This window comes from Periplaneta americana, chromosome 8 (genome assembly GCF_040183065.1).
Source record: "Periplaneta americana isolate PAMFEO1 chromosome 8, P.americana_PAMFEO1_priV1, whole genome shotgun sequence".
In the NCBI taxonomy this organism is placed as follows: domain Eukaryota; kingdom Metazoa; phylum Arthropoda; class Insecta; order Blattodea; family Blattidae; genus Periplaneta; species Periplaneta americana.
The window spans coordinates 53,026,372-53,042,560 of NC_091124.1; the positions used below are offsets into that span (position 1 = coordinate 53,026,372).

The 16,189-nt window shown below is 37.1% G+C and overlaps 1 protein-coding gene across 3 annotated transcripts in view; it reads right to left on the reverse strand.

The window, feature by feature from the left end:
* LOC138704727 (lachesin-like) overlaps window positions 1-16,189 on the reverse strand; it is a 292,899-nt gene that overhangs the window by 252,131 nt on the left and 24,579 nt on the right. The gene's annotated exons all lie outside the window — the stretch shown is intronic.

The following is a 16,189-nucleotide window of genomic DNA, read 5'->3' on the forward strand; positions in this document are numbered from 1 at the left end:
TTTGCCCCACAGTCATAATTTCTAAGTTATGAGGTATTGGCAGGAAAAATAACGCTCGAAATTGAAGAAAGTTTCGGAATTAAAAGCCAGGAAAGCACTCTATAATATGACATTAAAATAGATTATCTGAATAAATCTCATTTCTACTTACGTGTGACAAGAGAACACTTTAAAGTTGCAAATGAATGATACAATATGATGCAGCAACCGAATAACATAAAACAGATGCAAGGTATGGCAGTAAGTGTTGTGTGATGATATATTTACATGAGTTGACGAAGTTCTAAAAAAATTCGGTAGATTGCACTACTTGTTGGGAAGATAGAGGCTATACCCCGTCCTGCCCCCCCTTCCCCGTCCTGCCCCATATTCCCCTACAGGAGAGCAGAATAAGCTGACCTGATTTTGGAATACGGATGAGCCAATGGGAACAGTAGACAAGCTCACAGATTGTATCGGGCCGAGTACCCACGTAGGAGACATCCGGCCCATACCATCTTTCCACGACTGTTCCAAAAGTAAAGGGAACGAGGGCACGCGGTGCCAAATTACAATTCCATTTCCACACAACTATTTTTGCTTACAACTTTCGACTCAGTCATTTCCGGACCATGGTTCCTTATCTCAAATTGATACATGTGCACTTCCCCATCATCCTTGAAAGTTTGTAACACCACTTCGGAAAACACCCTGTAGTGTATATATATATATATATATATATACACACACTATTTCTTGTTTTGTCGTTTATGATATTCGCACAATAAATAGTAAATAAGTCAGTCTATCAAACAGCGTCAGACTGTCTTTAAGAACTGAGCGTCTACATGTCATTTTGTACAAACATGTCAACGATCTATTGCTATATCTCCTGGAAACTCTCCATATACGCACAATAAATAGTAAATGAGTCAGTCTATCAAACAGCGTCAGACTATCTTTAAGAACTGAGCGTCTAGACGTCATTTTGTGCATACATGTCAAGGATATATTGCGATATCTCCTGGAAATTCTCCATATACGCCTTATGGCTAGTCTTCTTCTCTGTCTTTGAAGTGATGCATTTAGTGTAGATTCCAGGCCTTTCCATGGTTCTAGATAACTTCTCCGTTTCCTATGTCCAGTGTGTAGTTTCAGGGCAGTCCTGAAACTTATTGACTGCTCCTTGTCTATAGCCTAAACTTTTCATGGAAGGATTAGACCAAATGATTTTTATTAGTACTCTTGTAAGCCCTGAAGCGAAGAAGAAAAAAAGAGAGGAGACATAGAAGAAAGCGAAAAAGAAGCTCGTTAACTTTCTTTGTTGCATGCAGATGATAGAACAATTATAGCTGTGATGCTAATTCTGTATGAGATGTGATTTTAAATATCGCTTTCAATTAATGACATCTTCTAACTGTGTATCAGTGTAATGCAAAACCTCCCCACTCTGCATATAGATGAGGACGGCAGCGTTGATTGACATGTTTTATTTAATAACATCAGCAGCCGTGAGCTGCTGTTGATTGTCAGTGCATTCAACTCCCCTGATTGGATTAGCGAGTTCCACCGGTATTACGTAGGCTGAAATTAGTACGAGCTCCTCTCACACCTCGTCTAGACTACGCTAGCTCACACACATTGAATTATTTATTTGTTCTGTGCCACAATTTTGTCGCTCGGAAATAAGCTGTGTTTATGCCACTCAGCTGTACCCAAGATCTGAATCTGACTTTGATTTAATCCGGCATTCCTGAACAGCGGCACACTTCTGCAATATGCTCACGATGCCTTGTATTTTAGCCCTCACTCCAGTATTTTCTTTCAGTTTTGTTCTTTCATATTAGTTTTCTTTTCCTGTAGTATTTTTATTTTGTTTTAAGCTCATCCTTTGTTAACATCTTTACCATTTTTTTCGTCATTTCCTTGTTCCTTTTATAATTTTTATCTTAATGAATTATTTTTCTTTTCACTTTTATTTCTTCTTATATTTTTTCTCTATTATTTTTCTCTATATTTCCTTGTCTGTGTATGATTTTGTATTAATATCTTCCCTTTTATTTCCTGAGTAATTTTTAAACATCTGTTATTATTTTCTTACCTCTGTATTTCCGTGCGCCACTCACTCACTCACTCACTCACTCACTCACTCACTCAACTCACTCACTCACTCACTCACTCACTCACTCACTCACTCACTCACTCACTCACTCACTCACTCACTCACTCACTCACTCACTTCTATCCATTCAGTTACTCCATTTTTACACTCACTAACTGATTCACTCATGTAGGCGTACTCATACGATTCTGTTTAATTCATTTACTCCATATTCTATTCCATCAATGCCTCATTTCACTCCATAAAGTCCATTTCCATTCCATTTGCTGACACACACTACTCAATTTCATTCTTTTGTACTCCATTCCACACACTCACCACTAGTGCACTCACTCCGTTCTATGCAGTTCATTCACTCCATTCTATTTAATTCATTCATTCTATTTAATTCACTCATTCTATTCTATTCCATTCACTTATGTCTAACTAAATTCATTCTTTTTAATTCACTCACTCCATTACGTTTAATTCACTTTATTCTATCCTATTCTATTCACTCACTCCATTCTCCTTAATTCACACATTATATTCTGTTTAATTCACTCACTTCGTTCTGTTTAATTCACTCACTCCATTCTGTTTAAATCATTCACTCCATTCTGTTTAATTCACTAACTCCATTATTTTTAATTCACTCCATTCTGTTTAATTCACTCATTCCATTCTGTTTAAATAACTCATTCCATTTTGTTTACCTCACTCACTCCATTCTGTTTAATTCACTCACTCCATTCTGTTTAATTCACTCACTCACTCCATTCTGCTTAATTTACTCACTCCATTACGTTTAATTCAGTTTATTCCATTCAATTCACTCACTTCATCCTGCTTAATTCACTCATATTATTTTTAATTTACTCAATTAATTCTGTTTAATTCACTCACTCCATTATTTGTAATTCACTCACTGCATTTTCTTTAATTCACTCACTCCAATCTGTTTAATGCACTCACTCCATTCTATTTAATGCACTCACTCCATCCTGTTTAATTCACTCATTATATTATGTTTAATTCATTCACTCCATTCTGTTTAATTCACTCATATTCTGTTTAATTCACTCACCCCATTCTGATTAATTCACTTACTCCATTCTGATTAATTCACTCATTCCATTCTGTTTAATTTACTCACTCCATTCTGATTAATTCATTCACTCCATTCTGATAAATTCACTCACTCATATTCTGTTTAAACCACTCACTCCATTCTGATTAATCCACTCACTCCATTCCGTTTAATTCATTCACTCCATTCTGATTAATTCACTCACTCCATTCCGATTAATTCACTCACTCCATTCCGATTAATTCACTCACTCTATTATGATTAATTTACTCAGTCCATTCTGTTTAATTCACTCAGTCCTTTCTGTTTAATTCACTCACTCCATTCTGTTTAATTCATTCACTCCGTTCTGTTTAATTCACTCACTCCACTCTATTTCATTCACTTACTCAATTCTATTTTAGTCACTCGCTCTCTTTACTTAATTACATCCCACTTACACATTCGCTCATTCATTCACTTGCTCCATTCCATTCACTCACTTTATTTTCTTTACTCATTCTAATCCAATAACTCACTCCATTCCATTGACTTATTTCGCTCAATTCATTCATTCATTCATTCATTCATTCATTCATTCATTCATTCGTACGTTCGTTCGTTCATTCGTTCATTCATTTTTTCATTCGTTTGTTCGTTCGTTCCTTCGTTCGTTCGTTCGTTCGTTCATTCATTCATTCATTCATTCATTCATTCATTCATTCATTCATTCATTCACTGATAAGTTCTTTCACTCTTTCGTTCATCCGGTTTCATTTTCTCATCATTCCTTTCCTTTTTTTATCTGTCGTCGTTCTTTTTTTTATTTATTTCTTTCTTTACTTATTTCCTTCTTTCTTCCTCCTTTTTTTCTACCTTTATTTCTTCCTTTATTGAATTCATTCCTTTTTTCGTCATTGTTAACTGTAACTTTCTGTTAATTAACTTTAATTAGTTGCTTAATTGAAGAGTCAATTCACTCACTGAGCACAGTCCAATGTAATTCGGTCCAGTCTCTCAATACAATTTTATTATTCCAATAACTACGTCGAGTTCAGCCTAGTTCAATTCAGTCTGTCAGTCAATTGAGTCCATTTTGTCAGCTAATACAATAAATTTTTCTATTCGGATGATCAGAACAAGTCAATCAGTCCAAAGAATAACGTGATTTCAGTCAACCGGTAGAAGATTTGAACTTCTTTCTTATGCTTTCAAAACATGTACAGTGGACTCTCCTAAGTTCGACAAAGCAGAATTGAAAGTTCAGTCCAATAAGAGTAGTGGGTGTGGCAGGTGAAATGAATACGAATTCTTATTGGTTATCCATAAACGAATACAATACTGTACTTAAATTTTCTTCCCACCCCGAGACTTGTGTATACGCTTCTAGTACCACAGTGGGTTTCGACAGTTCCGTCTCACAAACGACACAATTCTCAAATAGAAAATGAAGAGTTCATTAATTTAAACTTGGTGATTAAATATGGATGTTCTAATCAATAAAATATTCTGTTTTCATTTAACAAAAGTATCACTAAAAGACACAGAACCAATTCCCATTCAAATGGCAAACTCATTTCTTAATGCCCGTATAGGGGATGTCTAATTCTCCTACATAAGCAATCGAACTATAAGATGTCGAACTTGATTTCTTTCGCACTTAAGAGCTTCAACTGTACTTTTCTTTAAGCTTTCTAATTTTATCTGTTATGTTACCTATCTAAAATTTTTGTTATTAGCCTATGGTGTTAATAATATATTATATATTATATAAATCAATTATAGGCCTATCTACATAAAATAACCATTGTAATGAAGTTTGTTGGTTGATTGTATAATTTTATTATTGAATTCGTTATTTTATTTTCTGTTAATAAATGCAAATAAAGACAACTTTTATAAAAGATATTTGAAGACTCTCTCAAGTATTTTAGTGCATAATATAACGTTTTTCGGAAAATCAATATTTTTAATATCTAAATTATAAACTACAATACAAATAAGTCATTTCGTTGTGATATCCTCCTCAGAATACAACTTATAGAGCCGCAATTGTTTGAAGTATAGTAACAGTCTTGAAGGGAAGTTTCAGTGAAGTCTGTGTTCTCCGCATTTCCTACCAAGACTTTTACGAACTGATTTATCTTCCAGAGGGAGAAAATTAGCGTAGACTCTTCTCATTAGCAACTGCCCGGAACCAAAACGTAATCAATACCGTCGTTAGGATTTTTCTCTAATTACCTCACTTTGATATCGAAATTCACTCCTTTTTTAAACTCAGATCAAAGAGAAAATACCTACCAGAGTCTTCCTTCTCAGATGCGTTGTTCTCTTGAAAATGACTTAATAGGAAATAATGGAAAATTGCTGAAAATATTAAAGAGAAAAGGGTTTTAATACTCTGTAGAAACATTACAACAGCGACATATAGCTGCTTACAATATTCACTTCTCAATTTCTCCGCGTTCTTTCAGTTCAGTGAAAATAGAGTAAGAAGAAAGAAAATTCAATTCACTTGTCTTCAATAATTTGCACTTTTAATGACTACTAGTAAATCACTTCTGTGAAAAAGGTATTTCACGGAATTCTCGAGTTAAAACAATTTCTTGGAAGGTCTCAAATGTTTTCTCTAGAGATACTTCGCACGTGAGCTACAATTGATTTTGAAAATACGCGTACTGCTCATTACAGTTTTGACATTCAGTCGATGGTGACAAACAAAGCGACCGCTTCTGTCGTTTTATTCCATCACCGCTCGATAATTGCTGCATATTAACAAGGAAACTAATGAACACTCATGGACACTGAGTACCCTCTGGTATTAGTTATTTTATTTAATCACTTAGCCTCCAGGCAGCTGGTTAACGGCCGGAGCAGTTAGTCAATAAAAATGATTCATTGTACTACTAATCATTCTAATTGAATCGGTCATTGCAGAAAGGGGATAAGTCATAAAATCTTTCTTTTGAGATAATCAATAAAAACTGTTTTCTTCTTCCAATACTGGAGTAATCATTATAAATATTTTTTCTTACTTTGTTTATGAATAGTGAAGTATAATACATCATGTTAGACATCTGATATCTCAAACACTTTTGTTTAAAGTTGTTTAATCGAACCATGACTTATCCCCTTTCTGCAAGGAATTGTCAAATATAAAAGAAAAAATATATAATTTACAATTTTGGGCTGATGTAATATTTGAAAACAAACTAAATATTAATAATTACAATGATAACGATATTTTTGTGTGTAATTACTACATTACTGTCACCATTTACATAATTATTTTTGCATTTTAATCATTATTCCTACTACAGAAATGTACCAATATGTGATTTTATATCACAGTTTTAAATCGAAACTCTACTTTTAAACTAATACTTAAAAACTGCATATAGGAAAGCACAATAAACGTACACTAAAACGCTACACAAAATTATTTGTTTCAATTGTTACAGAGTGTATTGTTAGACGTTGGAAGCCACGTCGTCTGTAGATTCTTTGTCACAAGGTGGCCAGTTCAGGATCTCTTCGTAAAAGGAAGTGTGTTCCAATGGAATGTATTGTCTCACTTTCGATACGTCTCCAAGTTTTTTTCGTATTAATGGGAATTTTCCCAATGTATGCTTTTGTGTAGGCATTACTATGAGTCCAGAACCTGGTTTTTTCATACAGAATCTGTGTTTCCTCATTTCACTACCAATGAACAAACTGGCAGTCACACACCCCGGATCAACTTTAGAGTAAACAAATTCACTGAACTGTGCTGAAAAAAACATATTCTTATCTTACCCTTTCTTCCTCAGTGTGTCTAATGAGCAGGTGGTTTTCTTGTAATACTCTGGCCACCAGTATTTAAAATTCAAAATATCATCAGTAGTAACTGATTCTACAGAAAATCTGTTGTCTGTGTTTGCCTGGTAGACCAAGGTATTGTATTGGTCTGGCACGTATACCCTGTCTGTCTTCCTTAGTTTGCGCTTCACTACACCAAAGTTGCGGTCACAGGGAAGAAATGAATGGCCTCGTTGTGGAAAATAATGAATGATTTTGTTAAATCTCCCCATTTGGGTCAGTGCGAGCAACAATCGAATTAAGGTATGATTTTTATTTTACCCTCCACAGTTAACAGAGAAAAATACAATTCCTTGACTGAAGAAGGGACATTATTTTCAATGTAGTTCAGAAGGAACACACTTCATTTGAAGATTTGTGGCCTATACCGTCATGATAGGAATAGAAGTGCGCCGTATGGTCTTTGAAATTGTGAATGTTGAAAATTGATGACCCAAAATTGCGTCTAAACAAACAAAGAGTAGTTTCTTACCCACATTGTTCTCCTGTCGTACGGGCTGCTACAGACTTCCCAATGGAATTGACGTTTCAACGCCTTCAGTTTATTTTTCTTATTTACATTTCTGCAGTAGTTAATATCATTGCGTTTACGTTTGCCACTAATAACACAGTTTTCTTCCCCTGGGTCACTTACTACTTCTAGCTTATCTGTCATTTTCCTTATCAGCTGATTGACGCGTAACTTATTAGATCCGCGGCACTCTGTTGCGTCACGTCGTCAGTCAGTGCAGAAAGAAGGTAAGTCGCTGACTTGTCCCCTTTCTGCAATGACTTCGCTGCTTATGGTACTCTGCTTTGCGTTGAGAATGAGCAAATTTGTCCCATTTCTGTATGGAAATGTGTGTCTAGATCTGGAGAAAGCAATGGCACTCTTAACTCATTTTCGCGTTTTTAATGACTTATCCCCTTTCTGCAATGACCGATTCAATTAGTGAACCACTTAATGGTCTGTTAATTAGTCAGTCCCTTAGGCATTACATTAACTTTATACAATCATTTACTTGAACAGTGAATCCAGTCACTCAGCACAGTTCAATTCAATTTGTTACTCAATCCAATAATTTGATTTAATCCGTTAGTACAGTCCATCTTGTCAATTAAGACAATAAATCATTCTAGTTGGATGGTCAGTAGATCAGTCTACTCCAATCGAGTTCAGTCAACCAGTTAGTCTGCCAGCCAATCAGTCAATTCAGCCAGTTTCGTTGGTCTAGTCAGTTCTTAAGTCAGACAGCCAGGTAGTGAATATAGTCAAACAATCCAGCTAGTCCCGTCAGTCGCTAGTCAGTCATGTCCATCACATCAGTCAGGAGGTTAAGTCAGTCAGTCATTCAGGTAAGTCATCAGGTCAGTCAGTCAGGTAAGTCATTAGGTCAGTCAGGTGTGTAAATGATGTACGTCGGCGGGGTTCGTCAGTAGGTCAGTCAGTCAAGTATGTCAGTCAGTCAGGTAGGCTTACGTCGAGAGTCAGTAAGGTCTGTCAGTCAGGTTCATCAGTGGGTTTAGTCAGTCGTTCAGTTAGTCAGATCCGTCTGTTTGTCAGTCAGCCAGATTTGTTGGTCAGGTTCATCAGTAGGTCAGTGAGTCAGTCGTTCAATCAGTGAAATCCGTCAGTAAGATCCTCTGTCGGAAAGTCATTCAGGTCCTTAAGTCAGTTCTGTCAATTTGTCAGTCAGTGAGTTCCGTCAGTCGGTCAGTCATTCAGCTACTTTTTTAGTCAGTTACATCAGTCGGTCAGTCAGTTGTTCAGTCAGTGAGTTCCGTCAGTTGTTCAGTCAGTGAGTTCCATCAGTCGGTCAGTCATTCAGGTCCTTCAGTCAGTTCCGTCAGTCGGTGAGTCAGTCGTTAATTCAGTGAGGTCCGTCAGTAAGTCAGTCGTTCAGTCAGTGAGTTCCGTCAGTCGGTCAGTCACTCAGGTCCTTCAGTCAGTTTTATCAGTCGGTCAGTCAGTTGTTCAGTCAGTGAGTTCCGTCAGTCGTTCAGTCAGTGAGTTCCGTCAGTCGGTCAGTCACTCAGGTCCTTCAGTCAGTTCTATCAGTCGGTCAGTCAGTCGTTCAGTCAGTGAGTTCCGTCAGTCGGTTAGTCAGTGAGTTCCGTCAGTCCGTCAGTTGTTCAGGTCCTTCAGTCAGTTCCGTCAGATGGTCAGTCAGTCGTTAATTCAGTGAGATCAGTCATTGAGTCATTCATTCAGTCAGTGAGTTCCATCAGTCGGTCAGTCATTCAGGTACTTTTTAGTCAGTTCCATCAGTCGGTCAGTCAGTCGTTCAGTCAATGAGTTCCGTCAGTCGGTGAGTCATTCAGGTCCTTCGGTCAGTTCCGTCAGTCGGTGAGTCAGTCGTTAATTCAGTGAGGTCCGTCAGTGAGTCAGTCATTCATTCAGTGAGTTCCGTCAGTCGGTTAGTCAGTCGTTCAGTCAATGAGTTCCGTCAGTCGGTGAGTCATTCAGGTCCTTCGGTCAGTTCCGTCAGTCGGTGAGTCAGTCGTTAATTCAGTGAGGTCCGTCAGTGAGTCGGTCGTTCAGTTAGTGAATTCCCTCAGTCGGTCAGTCATTCAGGCACTTCAGTGAGTTCCATCAGTCGGTCAGTCAGTCGTTCAGTCAGTGAGGTCCCTCAGTCGTTCAGTCATTCAAGTCCTTCAGTCAGTTCCGTCAGTCAGTCGTTAATTCAGTGAGGTCTGTCAGTTAAGGTCCGTCAATAGATCGTCTCGCTTCACTTACCTTTCTCTCCACCCTAATCTGAACACACGCTCTCGCCATGAAACAATACCATCCCATCGCACTTCCTCATACTCATCCTCTTTCACAATAGCCCTGCCAAGACTCTGGAATTTGCTACTTACTAGCATCAGGGACTGTCGAAATAAATTTGAATTCAAACACAAACTTACTAGGCACTTGGTCAGTAATTGAGACTAGTTCAGACATGAATTCTTGTAAATAGTAACTTATTCTATCTCAAAATATTTCAATATCCGGCAATTTCATCACTATATAATTTTATTATCCTAGGTTTAATTTGTACTTAAGTAAAAAATCTTTCTTTGTTCTTAATTTCTATAATAAATTGTCTAGCTTTTACTAATCGGGTAATCTTTTAGTACTTTGATTTTGATTGTAATTGTAAATTTAATATCAACTGTAGCCTAATTATAATTGTAATTTTATTCTTAATATTGTAGTTGTAATCACCTGGTAGAGGGGAAGAGAAGGTCTGATGACCTTATTTCTACCAGGTTAAATAAATATATTCTACTACTACTACTACTACTACTACTATAATACTAGATCAGTGAGTCGTTCAGTCAGTCAGATCCATCAGTTCCGTAAAGCGGTTCGTCATTCTGTGAATCTGTCCATCACTTAGCGAAGTCAGTTAGTTCAGTCATTGTAACCATAGTGAATTCCGTCATCTCTTAATCATATCCACCAATCCAGTGACTCCAGTAAATCAAACAGTGAGTCCGTTAATTACTACAGTCATCTTCAATCACTCAGTACAATCAGTAAGTCAGTCGGGCTGTCAGTTTGCCCAGTTAATCAGTTTTTATACTCATCCAATCAATATAATGTAGAATAGCTACTTCCTCACTGATTGCAACATCTCATCGGTATATTTAGAAGTCGAACACAGAGTAAAGTAACTAGGAAACATGATTTCATTCGTGAATGAGACACATGTTTGTTAATGGCAATAAAAATTGTGGTATAGACTAAGCAAACTGTCAGCCATCTGCCACTTAATTGGGATTTCCTGTTGCTGGTGCACAAAGTTTACACTGTGACCTCATAACTTAGTGCATTAAGACTCCTTCCACTAATGTACGTGTTATAATTCTTTCAATATAAGCAGATCTTCCATTTACAAAAATCTAGCTGCTTGAGGAGCTAAGAACTACATTGTAAACTAGAGACTGTTTTTCTTTCTACCCATAGATACACTTTCAGAGTGTAAGAGTTTGTGTATTGTTTGTGCTAGCAGCAATCACGCTGTGGCTTGTTAGTTTTTATAAATACCACCTACGACTGTTTATAGCATTTACTAAGTGACAATTTGGAAAGACATACGATGGAATTAATTAGACTACCGTAATTACCTGACATCCTATATATAGGGTGAGTGGGTGAACCGTAAGTATAGTAGGAGCCAGCGAATTTGGCAGACGGATTCTTTTAGTCTGAACTCCAGAGCGAATTACAACCAGATGCAAGGTCGGCTGATATCTCTGCAGCAAGCAAACTGAAACTGGAATGTGTAGGACAGACGTCTCCAAAAGCCTACTCGCGAGTAGCCCCTGAACGGAACCGAAGCCAGTACGTAATGAGTGCGCTCCGCCTCACCCATCCCCACCTGTACTGTACTCAATGTTTATGCGCAAACGAAGAGCAGTGGTGGACTGCCATTATCATTGTGTTGGTCGGAGTGTTCGACCGTTTCACATTGTCTTCTAATCATGGACGTAGTAAATTCAAGGATGAATAGGAAGAGAAATATTTTTGTATTAGTGGGGAGAATGTGAAATGCTTAATTTGTTCGAAAATTCTTAAGGATGTGTTAAAATTCAACATGCGACGACAATACTCGACTCTTCACAAAGAATATCATACAATTACAGGCATGTTGAACATGTAAAAATAATTTATTTTGGGACGTCTGTAGTATAACTGTTGGTTATACATAATAATCAGTATATTACAATACGTTTACACTCAATGTCGCATGACAAACATATAGTTTTTAGTTTAATTTTAGGTGAAATGCGTAGGCCTACAAATATTTTGATAAATATAAAACAAGAAAATACAAACATAAATCACACACGTGTCCTCAGTATTAAACAAAAAAAGCTTCTTGTTAGCTATGTTCTAGCTTGAAATATTGGAAAATCAATGAAGCCCTTTATAGAAACTTCATTTTTAAAATCGTGCATACAGAACGTTACTAAAATACTGTGTCCAGAACAAAGTCAAAGTTTAAGAAAATTAAATTGTTTCCAATTACAGTTCAGAGAAGGAATTTTAAGATTGTAAAATGACTGTAAATACAATCTGAAGTCGAAACCACAATTAACCAGTTTGTAGCTTACTCACTTGCATTGGACGAAAGCACAGATAGAAATGACAAAGCTCACCTAGCCATTTTCATCCGAGGAGTTAATGAACATTTTACTGTGTCTGAATGTCTTCTAGATGTAATTACAAAATACAAATGGAGAAAATCTTTTCCAGGCACTGAAAGGTACCATAGAACAGAAGAGGTTGAATTTGCAATGGCTTGTGTCAATAGCAACAGACGGGGCTCCAGCTTCATAGTATGTCAAATAAAATACAAACGTATGATATTTCTTATTCTTTTGATGTTATTATTTGTAAACAATTTGTAAACATAAGCAGACTGTTGCCGCGATCCCCCACTGATCGCTTCCATCTGTTGAGGTACGAGTCTCTCTCCCTTCTCTAGCCTTACAGCACACTGTGTTCGGCGGGCAGCATCGAGAGCACGAATGACGATACGCTTTTTGGAGACCTCTGGTGTAGGACCTAAGAGTAAACATACAGGCTCGAGATCCGAGTGGACTTAGATGGACAGTCACTTCTAAAAACTATGCACATATAGCTGAACTATAGAACTACAGTAGTCTATAATGTGTGCATGCACTGTACGTATATGAAAAGAGACCAGTTTTTGTAATTAAGGTATTCTTTGAATCGGACTGTACCGTGGTGTGTTTCATAATAATGATAAGCTGCAGGTATGAAAATATAAACAACGACTCAGAAAGTTTTCTCCAGTCATTCATGCAGCTCACATAAACAATATTGGCTCGCCTACTGGAAATGTCATCGAGGTCACCTGCCAAAATCGCTGCCTCCGACTGTAATGTCGTTAACTTCAAGGGGTTATTTCTTGAGACATTACAAACAAGAAAGTTTAATAAATTTTGCTCGTTTTGCTTACTTTTCGAAATAAAAATTGTTTTATATAAAACATTTCTGGAGCGTGTGAAATGGACAGACATAATAAGAAAAGAGTGGATGAAGAAAGAATGATACTGAAACTGATCAGAAAGAGGAAAAGGAATTGGCTGGGTCACTGACTGAGAAGAAACTGCCTACTGAAGGATGCACTCAAAGGAATGGTGAACGGGAGAAGTGTTCGAGACAGAAGAGATCAGATGATAGACGACATTAAGATATATGAGTATATGAAGAGACAAAGAGGAAGGCAGAAAATAGGAAAGACTGGAGAATGCTGGCTTTGCAGTGAAAGACCTGCCCTTGGGAAGAACACTCTGACTGAAAGAATGAAAACATTTCATACTGGGTTTTGGGAAAGCCATTGATTTAGCTATGAACATGCTTAGTTAATTTAAGAGAGCAGTTCATTCATTCATTCATTCATTCATTCATTCATTCATTCATTCATTCATTCATTCATTCATTCATTCATTCATTCATTCATTTATAGTGTTCTATCCTAGGACAGGTCTTTCACTGGAAACCTAGCATTCTCCAGTCTTTCCTATTTTCTGTCTTCCTCTTTATCTTCGCATATGATCCATATATCTTAATATCGTCTATCATCTGATATCTTCTTCTGCCCCGAACTCTTCTCCCGTTCACCATTCTTTCCAGTACATCCTTCAGTAAGTAGTTTCTTCTTAACCAGTGACCCAGCCAATTCTTTTTCCTCTTTCTGATCAGTTTCAGGATAATTTTTTCTTCATCCACTCTTTCCAACACAGTTTCGTTTCTTACTCTGTCCATTGAGTGTTATTATGATAATAAATGATTGAAGTTACCCTTGATGACATTGGCGTGCATTTCTACCACGAGCTACCTTGATTTTTATACACGATAGCTGCTCAAGTTTAGTAAACATGCTTTAGAACAGTTAAAAATAGTGCTCTACATTTAATCACGCACAATAACATCTGTTGTCATAGCAACCGGTTTCATCATTCAATACATCAACAATATCTCCAACTACGCTGACCAGTTGTCTCGTATCGCATGCGAATGCGCATAACCCATTCCCGACAGTGTTGCCACTACTTTATTTTTCATTCATTCATTCAGTGTTCTGCCCAAGGGTAGGTCTTTCACTGCAAATTCAGCTTCTCCATCTTTCCTAATTTCTGCCTTTCTCTTTGTTTCTTCATATGATCCATATATCTTAATGTCGTCTATAATCTGATGTCTTCTTCTACCCCGAACTCTTCTCCCGTTCACCATTCCTTCTAGTGCATCCTTCAGTAGGCAGTTTCTTCTCAGCCAGTGACCCAACCAATTCCTTTTCACCTTCCTGATCAGTTTCAGCATCATTCTTTCTTCATCCACTCTTTCTAATACAGCTTCATTTCTTATTCTGTCTTTCCACTTCACACGTTCCATTCTTCTCCATATCCACAGTTCAAATGCTTCTATTCGCTTCTCTTCGCTTCGTCGTAATGTCAATGTTTCTCCCCATAGAATGCCACACTCCATACAAAGCACTTCACTAATCTCTTCCTTAGTTATTTTTCCAGAGGTCCGCAGAAGAAGCTCCTTTGTCTATTAAAAACTTCCTTGGCCAATGCTATCCTCCTTCTGACTTCCTAGCAGCAGCTCATGTTTCTGCTTATAGTACACCCCAAGTATTTGAAGCTGTCCACTTGCCCTACTGCCTCATTTAGAATTTGTAAGTTTATCTTCTGTACTTTTCTTCCTATGACCATGGTCTTCGTCTTATTTGCATTGATCTTCATCCCATACTGCTCACAGCTGTCATTTAACTTCAGTAGCATATCATTTAGTATCATTTCCTCTTCTGCTAACAACGCCATATCATCAGCAAATCTTATGCACTTTATACTTCTTCTTCCTACTATCACTCATCCCATGTTCTGAAAACAGTTCTTTACTGAATCTTCCAGAGTGATAAAGGACATGCATGACGTACTCTTCTCCCAATTTCATTTCCTTCTGACATTCTCTAAAATAGTTTTCCTCTAAAATAGTTTTTTCTAATTTCCCACAAATTTACATTTCATGACTTGCGATCTTTAAAAAAAAAAGCCTATTCAAGTATAATAATGGTGTAGTAAGTGAACAATAGCGTAGTAAATTATTTTTTTTTCAGAATATTTCGTTTCTTTCTATTTTCAGTTAATAAAAATTCGATTATTAACATTTATTCGATAGTCTCTTATTAAGTATCATACTTTAATTTGAAAGGGACGTAAATACAGAACTGCTGTTACCGTTTTACTAGCTAATGCGACAAGAAATGGTGAGCATTAGTATCTTTACCATGTTACTCTGGAGTATGGACAGCTAGATCGATTTTATCCAGTCTGTGGTAGACGCCGCTAGTTGCGCAGCTCAAGAGATATTGTTCACATACATTAAGTAGGATTTCGGTACTCTATAGACCTCCGTGATTTAAGTTGTAGGAGCGGAACGGGATAGAGTGACGTAGTAATTTTCAGAATACATCCTCGTCTTAATGCCATTTGCTAAGGCGTATTATAATTACCAGCACTACCCTTAACTGCTTCATCAACTCAGCCGTGGCTGAATCCTGTAGCTGTTGGTTATATACCAAGGGGGGACTTTGGTTTGATTTTGCGATATTTCAGCTTTTAATATTTCATTTTTCAATTTAAATTTAACACTGTAAACTTGTACAACAGCGACGCCCATTTTTTTTTTTTGAGGGTCATTAACTATAAGAGCGATCGGTTGCTGGCAACATGTTATACTAAAGATAATTCCTCGAAATTGAAATAAAATTATGCAAACATATTAGGGGAGAGTTAGGTAGTATCGGACATGAGGTAATATCGGACAGTGAGTTTCTTTCATCTGCCACCAGATGATAGTACCTGAATGAACATGGTTACGTTTCTATGATGTCGCATGCAGAAACTTAACCATGTTATTCAGGTACTACCATCTGGTGGTAGATGAAAGAAACGCACTGTCCGATATTACCCGATGTCCGATATTACGCAACTCTCCCCTAAGTAATATTTTTGCAGGGCAAAGCTGTTGTTATGCATATCATTTTACTTATGGCACTACTTAAATCTGCAAATCTTGGTAAAGCAGTGCAATAGTTTCAACCGAATGATAGAAGATGGTGACGAATAGTGCATTCAGGGCTATGGAGAAGCTGTTCTATGATTTCATTTAGTGGATCGAA